A 9,554-nucleotide genomic window follows, 5' to 3' on the forward strand; every position below is an offset into this window, starting at 1 on the left:
CACATTTATGTGTCGTGATTGTATTTCGTAAATTATATATATATATATTGTAGATTGACAAATAATCAAATTAAATCACATTTAATGCCTCGTAATACTAAATATATATATATCATATTATATATAAGAAATCCATTTGTATACAATATATTCACATTAAGTTATCAAAAATATTGTAATCATATGTACTATCTATGGTGCACAAAGAAGAATTGAAACCAAAACCTATGAATTCAACAATATAGTCCTAGTTCACATAGAGTGATTTTGTTAGATGTAATCAAATAATGCACTTTGTTTCCACATACTTAGAGCTTTGAGCATCTGGATAAAAGCCACAGATATGTGCAAATAGGAAGTGTTGCCAATCCTGTATTGACAACAACAAAAATGAGGATGCTTAGAATATGCAAAAACAATATCAACGAAAGGTAAGCAAAATAAAACAAAGATGACAAAATTTTGCACAACCAGTACATAATAAGCTCCATATCGTATAAGCAATTTGCAGCCTATAGCATAAATCTTTTGGCAACTCAACATCTTAAATGCATTTAAAATTTAATTTTCATTAAAAGTATAAGAAAAACAAATTAGTGTTGTCAGAACCAATTTTAGGGCAAGGCATTAAGATATGAAAACACGGAGTAAGACAAATGGCAGTAATTCAACAAATTAGGATCATACTTAATTAAGAAACTTCATTATGCAGAGAAGGCAACTTGACCACTACGCGAAACCCCCTTAACCTTAGTTCAAGTTTAAGAAACAAAATAAAAGATAAAACATTACATGTAGCCGGTACTGCTACTGCATCTATACTTGATTTGAGCTTAACATTAATCATCCAGGTTTATTTAGTTGAGAATTTTCACAAACTCAAGTCAACCTACCAACTTGGGTGCAGTAACTCTTTAACAACCTTTAGGATAGGAAAACAGACAGATCATTGAGGAACAATGTTATACTTAAATTAAAAAAGACACTACTAACAAAGAGTATATAACTTAAAGAGTAAAATGACCAAATTATACTTATTTAAAGTGAAGTATATAACTATCAAAGAGTACTAAAATGACCAATTTTAATCATAATAATAAGATTATTGCAAGTATAGAAATAAATAAAGTAGTTTGAAATAAGCAGACATATATATACTAATAAGTGAATATTACAGTAATATTAACGAGTTTATCATATTGTGGACCCGAATTCCTCAACAGACAGCATGTAAATTTGGACCAAAGGTCAAATATGTCAGTAAAGTAGGCCAAGTCAATGCACGTTGAAAAATAATTATTGTCAAAGTGGGAACTATAGCAATATAGGAGAGCAGTAGTAGTAAACTTTATAGAACTGAAGCAACGAATCTGTTCATATTGATGGATAGACGATAAACAAGTGGTTAGCCTACCTTCTATTCTATACATAATGTCGGAGTGTATCGGCCGAAGAATTCCTTAACCTACAGCTTTCCCAAATGGACATCCCCGAAGACATACCTACATCACCAAACAACATGTAATGAAAATTTGATACTAGTAAGAGGAGGAAAAGTCAGAGATAAAATAAAATATGGAACTTGTATTCACAGTATTCAGGCCATGCATATCGAGTTTTTCCATAATCCCAATAGAATTCATCATCCCTTAAGGGCCCTCGCTTAGCTATCAGTATTATTATAATGAGTAAAACTCAATTAACCTTTGAGAAAAGAAGTAAAACAGTACGTCAATTTTGTAACAAAATTGGATGGTACATCAACATGAATATCATGCCAAATCGGGAGCCATAACTCTCGCATTAGAGCTGGTAATCTAACTATGTTCCTGTGATTTGCTACAGGAAGATGATATCAGTTTAACCCACTTTTAGTGATAAGGTGGAAGTCAAAGAATGTTACTTAAAATTTTTAACTCAATTTTCTTGTAAAAGAAATGGTAAAAAAATAGGAAGAATGCAACTAACTCGAAAATGGTAATAACGTTCCCTCAACATAGAGAAATGGGGAATACAAAGTAATCAAGCTAAGTGGCTAAACCTTGAATGGAAGACAAGCTTTTAAATATTTATTTTGATTGTCGTTTAGTAGGAATGCACAAGAGGTGTTCCCCAGTTACCATAACTCTGATTCTTATAGATTATGTAGGAATTTGAAATAAATGTTTTTCCAAAACCAGAGAGAACCATTTTTGATAAGATCCCTAACCGGACGTCGAGCCATAACCACAAGAATCATAATACTGGGTTATTTAATATTCTTAAAAATGAATAGTAGCATGGAAATTCAATTCATCATAATCTAAAATCATACTTCTATGAAAGCCATTTTTTAAGAAAAGCATCAAAGGTAACGTCACCTACCTTTATCAAGCTCCCAAACTGATGTCTTCCTTTGGGAATACTTTCCGGTTCTTCATAATAAGTTATGTATTTGACTCTGGGTGACCTTGTCATATTGGGGACTATATCTTCATTATGATGCTCAACATTCAACTCCACTTGTATATCTGACCCATCTTGCTTTGACTGAAATATGCAAGAGGAAGTTTACTATTTCAAACTCTCAATAATTATGTCATACTTAGGATATATAATATTAAAACCTAGAAAACATACTCATTGTATCAGATGGATAATGCCTCACATGTTTTACCTATTCGGTACATAAATAAATACCCTTTTCTATTATAAAACAGTTTGAGAGAAACATGGAATAAAGAATGTTATACAACTCAGCTTAGATAGCTCATCAAACTCCCACTCAGATACATATGATGCGTTGAATATCCAGATGATTGAAAGCTTTTCAAATCATCATAAAAATACAAAGGTGCTTGCATCCACAAGATTTACTAAATTGACCAGGTATACCTGTGGAACTCTTGTTATGTTCACTCTGGGCCCAAGCCAGTTCTTGCACCAAGATAAGGAATGATATGGTGCCTGTCACAATTACGGGTACATTATGCAAGTGTTAGACCTTAACAATAAAATACAGATCAACGACCGTAATCTAGTAGCAAAGAGCTTATTGTCTCATCTCCGCTCGTAGCTCCTGGATTTCCTTCAACCTGATTCCCTGACCTACAAGAATAAGTGCTATGCTAGTTAAAAGTAATCACTGTTAGAGCAGTTTTAATATTGATTACAGGGAAAAAGATTTATTCATATATACATGTTGTTGAACAAATTAAATGGTCCATAGTGGACAATGCTTATCGCGAGAGCAGTGATCCTTCAACTTCATATATGATATCAGTAATTATCCAGTTATCAGGGTAAGGTTTGCCACTTAGTGCAAAATAATAACCAACATGCTTGCAGTTTAAGAAGAAAACAATACATACTTCAAGCTTCAAATCATCTCCTCCTTGACCATAAACCTCACTTTATAAGAAATCACAAACAATATAATATCATCAAAAGAGTAACAAGCAAAATTTAAAATAAAAAATCTGAACAAATGTTTTCATATGTCAACAAAGCCATAAACTTTACGACATTAACGACTATGATAGCTTTAGAGTTATATAAACCAACTAATGAGGAAATGAAATAAAAACATAAGATACTAAGCAAGATTATATCAGTTCAAACGAACAATTATAAGGTATAAGCCTATATAACCAGAAACAATTCTTCAATTATATTCACACATGAATAGGATGTAACAAAGGTTTCAAAAGTTGGAACCAAACTTACATTAGAAAGTCTAAATGGACAAAACTTAGGTTTTCCCTTGCGTCCATATTTCAGAAGCTGAGCACCCTTCTTCAAAGCTATTAATGCCAACATAAGGTACAAATATTATTTGGAGAATGATAAAAACATCAAGAAAGTAATTTCATGATCAACAAAATTTGCAGCCTAATAAAGCATGCACCTTCCAAATTCATTAACTAAAGCAGCCATCCATTTTTGCTCGGTTCTAATAACCAATAAATAACATAAAATTTCAACATTCTCAAGCACAGTGCTCTAGATTCTCCTAAATCAGATTCCAAAAAAAAATCTTCCAAGCAATGTGAAGTCTCCAAAAATCTAGAAATAAGAAACCAAATGCTACACTTAAAGATTCCAAAAAATAGAAAAAAATCCAAAATTTCCTACAGATAACCCTTCGTTTCTTCCCCTGATCAGAAAATTTGAGGGAAATTTTGAAAATGAAACAAAGTTAACAACTAAAAATTGAGAATAAGAATAAAGTATAAACAAAATCTTAAAGGTTAACTATAAAACAAAGAAAAGTAGAAAGGTAAAAGGGAAGACCTGGTTGATGCCACGTTGGGCATTACCGTATCTAACAAGATCTGCCATTCCATGTGAGGATGCCACCGCCCTTTACGATCGCTCCCCGGAGCTCCGTTCATCATCTGCAACTACCACCTCTCTTATTTTCTCTTCACTTCGCTCTTCTTTCCCTCCGACGCTTACCATCCAAAATAAAACAACGCTTCAACTCTCCATTCCGAAATAGCTAACGAAAATCGGAAGCAATTCCTCTAGCAGATCTACTGTTATATCTAGTCCTTCAACACCGAAATCCCAGCATTCACCTCTTTCAATGAACCCTTCTTTATGAAGAATAAAAGAAGAAAAAAATGTGAAAGTGCAGCCAGAAACCGTAAAAGTAACTAAGTATCAATGGCAAGTTACACACAAAACAGAGAAACAAAAGATGGATTAATTGAAAAAGATTAAAAAGAAGTTTCTTACCCTATGACATTTTACATCAGCAAGCTTCTTTATCAAATGTGGTTTCCCTTCGGGTAAAGTTACGGTCAATGGATAAAGTAATGGACTTATGCAAAGAGAAAAAGGGAAAAAGAGAATAAGGGGGGAAGCATGCGTGTGTGAACTGCTTATAGAGGAGGCCAGGACTAGAAGCGGGAAAGGATGAAAATAATGGGGGAAATTAAAAGATGACTTTTACAGATGACACACAATTAAATGTGTACTCCGTGTTTTTGCAAATGTTTTGGATTATGACTATTAAATATGACACATTATTGTAAGTCATAAATCGTTCAGATTTTAAAAAACATGACATTTTTTTTATGACACACATTTTTTGCAAGTCAGAAATTAGCGTGTGTCATTAAAGTTATATTTTCTTGTAGTGATTACTAGGCCTATTAGTGTCGATAGGGTATCGATACTACCCTGAGTATCGATACCAATTTTAGCTTCGATGTTTCAATTTAATTCCAAATAAAGAGTATCAATACTCTCCCCTTAGTATTGATACTCCCATGAGTATCGATACCAAAAGTGCATTCTGGATTCCTCAAAGTGTCACCAGTATTGATACTACCCCTTGAGTATCGATACTAGACCTTGAGTATCGATACCCCTTGAAGAAGTATCGATACCCTACTTAGGAAAGAAAGTTACTTTTTAGGGTCCCTCATAAGCCCCCTTAAGGCTACCCAACTTTTATTAAGTCTTATGGGATTTATTAGCATCAAAAGGAGTCATTTTAACACAACAACAACATCAAATATGCATGCTACCATTAAAACCCATTTTAAAAACATAAACCTAACAAGCAAGCAAACAAAGATTTATTACCTACATGTGGTATAGGGGAGTTATTCATGTGTTACCTTAACTCAAGTTGATGGAAGAAGGCTCCAAGAATCACCCAAGAACCAATTTATCCTTATTCTTGGCCTTTGTACACTCTCCCAACTCTTTCATTATCCATAAGTAAACAAAAGGATTACAAGCTCATTTTTATGCTCTAAGTGGTTAGAAACATGTTTCTAAATACTTAAAAATAATTTAGAAATGCTCTCATGTTCAAAAATCAAAATCTCTCTAAAACCCACATTTTGGTCACCATGGCCAAACCTTATGATTTTTGGCTAGAAATAAAGCTCTAAGGGTATAGATTACCTTTATGGCCTTTAAAATTTCGGGCAAGCCTTGTTGAACAATAAAGTTCTCACATTTTGCAAATTTGAAGAGGAAGAAGAGTGGAGAGAAGAGATAAAGAATATGACAAAGTGGGAAGAAAATGAGAAGGTTACTCAGCTTTTACCCCATTTACATCATCAAACTTAAATGATATTCATCCTTATTTTCAAAGAAGGGTTTAATTGCCATATTAGTCCTTCCTCTTTCAAACCCAAATAAAAATGTCATTTTTATCAACTTGTGAGCTTTCCTATAATCCCAATCCTCTTTGACTTTGACCCAAGTATTTAAATTGAATTTATTTAAACACTCTAAGCCCAATGACAATACTCAAAACTACTAACCCAATTTTGTGAGTGTTACAATTAGTGATCAAGTAAGCGTCGTTTTTACGGGCGTTATGAGGGTGCCAGCTCTTCCTCACACGTAATAGTGCCCCCAAACCAAATTTTAGTTTTCATAAACCCTAAACTTTTCTGGTATTCCAATCTCACCTTAAACATATTGGTGGCGACTCCCAACATTTCTTTAAGTACGAAACCAAATTTTTCATTCGCTGGGTAGAAAATGGTGTGTACACCATTACAAATATTATGGGGGGAAAGCAAAAAAATGTATTTAGAGGGCCAAAAGTAAATTATTAATTGTTGAGGGGTTAGAATGCCATTTCAACATTGTACTACATCAAAATTTCACAATTCTTATAGGAATTAAATAGAAATTATTTCATTTCTTTGAAATATTTGCATTCAACCAACGAGGCTAACCTTTTAGATTTTTATGTGCCTAACTCTTGTAAAACAATAATTGGGCAAGTTGGTGGCTAACTCAACACAATGGATTCGCTCTTGTCAAATGAGTTGGATTAGTTTTACATTGAATTAATTTGATTTTTTAAAGTTTATGATCATTTCATTTTAAATCAGATTTAAACTTGAAATACTTTTAGATTTATGATCATTTTGAATTAATTTAAGGTTTGAGGTATTAATATTGGATTACTATTCTCTTTAAATCATATTAAGTTCTAGTTAATCACATTAGTAATTAAATTAGATTGCGTTAATTGGAGTTTTGAGTTTGAGTTGTAATTAATAAGTTTAAGTTATATTTGAAAAAAAAATCAAATATCATTGAATTTATGTAACTCAATTAAAAATAACTAAAGTATCAGTATTTTCAAGTATAATAAATAATATTATCATGTGTATTTTTTTATCACTCTATTATATAATGATTTATTAATTTGATTTTTAAAAAATATATATATGATCGTTACATAAAATATTTTTATTAGCCCGTACTGTAAATATAATAAAATATTCATACAAAAATATAATAAAATATTTATATGGGGAGGGATCCAATATATAAAGTTGAAAATGTAGGTTGGTGAGTAAGGTAGAATCGCAAAATAAATACCTAATTTTTCATTTTCTTCAAATGAACTAACCTTACACTCTTACACAAATGTGTTTTTATTTGAATTGTGCTCACAAATAACTCGTTTTCATTTCTCATGTTGATTTTTTTTATTAAGCTAAGGTGATTACAAAGTAGTATATATTCTATGTTCTCGCAATTATTTGATAACGAACGCAATAATCATGTTGCAGTCATTGGTAGTCGAACATGTAACCTCTAAGAATAGCAACAATTTCATTAATCACTTCTCATGTTGATTTAACGATATACGGCTGAAATTAATCTTACTCTTAGGGAATTCACGGCTGAAATTAATCTTATTCTTAGGGCATGCATGAATGCTTGACTTAGTTGCGTAATGAACTACCAAAGATGAAAGACCACGTTATTTACCTGCTTACTGCTACTCCCATTATTTTATTTATTTTGTTGTCAGTGGGTAAGTGTTTGGGTTAATGGTAAACTCCCATCCACGTGGTACTTGCTTAATAAAAAAAATTAATTGAATCATATGTTTTCAAATTATGATCGTCATTTTTAAATTGATTTTTAAATTTTTTAATATTCTAATTTCATTCAATTGTTGTAGCAACTGGGTTCCTCCCTTTAAAGTTCGGTGAAGCACTCTTCAATGCATTCTTGGTATCACTAACCCGAAGAAGTGGTCAATTGTGCATGCCTTGGTGATACATTCCTATGTTAACTATGGTTGAACAACAATCGAACTTGCGCTCCTTTTAACTGTTGAAATTTGAATCTTATCCCTAAGATGGATTAACCTTCACCAACGAAAACCTAATAACCCAAGCCAATTAATTTAGTTTAGTTCATGTTTGGGTGCAAAAAGAAATACAAGATAAATATTCCCCAACATGAATTGAATAAAAACAAGGAAGAAGATGTGAGATCAACCCTCATCTTTTCTCTCTAGTCGGTTCCTTTCTGTAGATTGTGATTTGATCATTATTTATATGAGATGATTAGATCAAATTGGTTGTTGATGAGGATGAGTTCTAGGTAGAATAAAAGAGATAATAAATATTTTTTACCTTTATCCTCAAACAGACTTCTTTATCTTCTTAAACGCTGCGTGGATATCCAAATTTTTAGGACTTATCCCTTGTTTGTCATGCTTATCTTGAATGAGGTGGATTTATTCAGTCATCATTGGCAATCGGCTAGGAAAACCCTTCAAAAATCAGCTTCCAATGCCAAGGCAATTACTGCTTGCCTAGGCAATCCCTAACATGCACAAGTTAACACACACCAGCAGGGTCTTTTCCAAAAAAACCAACTAGAATGAAATATCAAACTTAACAGTGAAGGAAACTATGAAATCATGCATGAGTGACTAATAATGCAACTAAAATGAGCCTAAATCTAGCAATAAGTATGAGAAAAAGGGTAGAAAATATAGTACTTTTATTCACTTAACACCCCAAACTAAAAACTATTGTTTGATTTAAAGCAATGAAAAACTAACATTTACCTGTCAAGGCTTTGACCATAAAAAAATGCTTCGTATTTGAATTTAATTCTCAGAATCGTGCCACAAAGTATGATGACCTCTTCATTTTTCGAATATCACAGAAATAATTCGGAAACAAACTATGATGCTCGTGACAATGTGTGTAGTTGTTTACAAGTCAACTAATAAAATTCCTTGTGACAATAGGTTTTTTTTTTTTTTTGCTTTTGCTAGAGCCAATTTCGAGCACCTGTAGCAATTCTTGAATGTATAACAACTAGAGCCGGTTTAAGGCACCTCTAGCTAATTTTTTTTTCACTTTACCTAATTTTTAAGCAACCTAAGCTCACTAAGTCTCCTTTAATCAACAAGTCACAATTGTGTCAAATTAAATTCAGTATCAGAGTAAATTCCTAAGTATTGTCCATGCAAATCCTAAAATTAAAGGTTCTATCAATTAAGTGCAGTGGCAAAATCCATCATTGGATATTCAACAAGTCTAAGTAGTTTAATCCAATAAAAATCATGGCAAGTAATATATGCAACTATATTAGATGACTAAATGAATGCAACTAATTATAAAACAACCCCTTAGACTCGAGAGGAGCATTGTCTTCAATGCATGCAAAGCAAATGGTTAATCAGAAAGGTCGTCACCTTGAATGATGAGTGTCCTTTGAGACGAATGCTTGATTTGCTTGCTGGCCTGCGATGGTCAGGAAGGTGTTGCAGGTGGTGC

The sequence above is a fragment of the Hibiscus syriacus genome, unplaced genomic scaffold (assembly GCF_006381635.1).
Source record: "Hibiscus syriacus cultivar Baekdansim isolate YM2019G1 unplaced genomic scaffold, ASM638163v2 tig00110684_pilon, whole genome shotgun sequence".
In the NCBI taxonomy this organism is placed as follows: Eukaryota; Viridiplantae; Streptophyta; class Magnoliopsida; order Malvales; family Malvaceae; genus Hibiscus; species Hibiscus syriacus.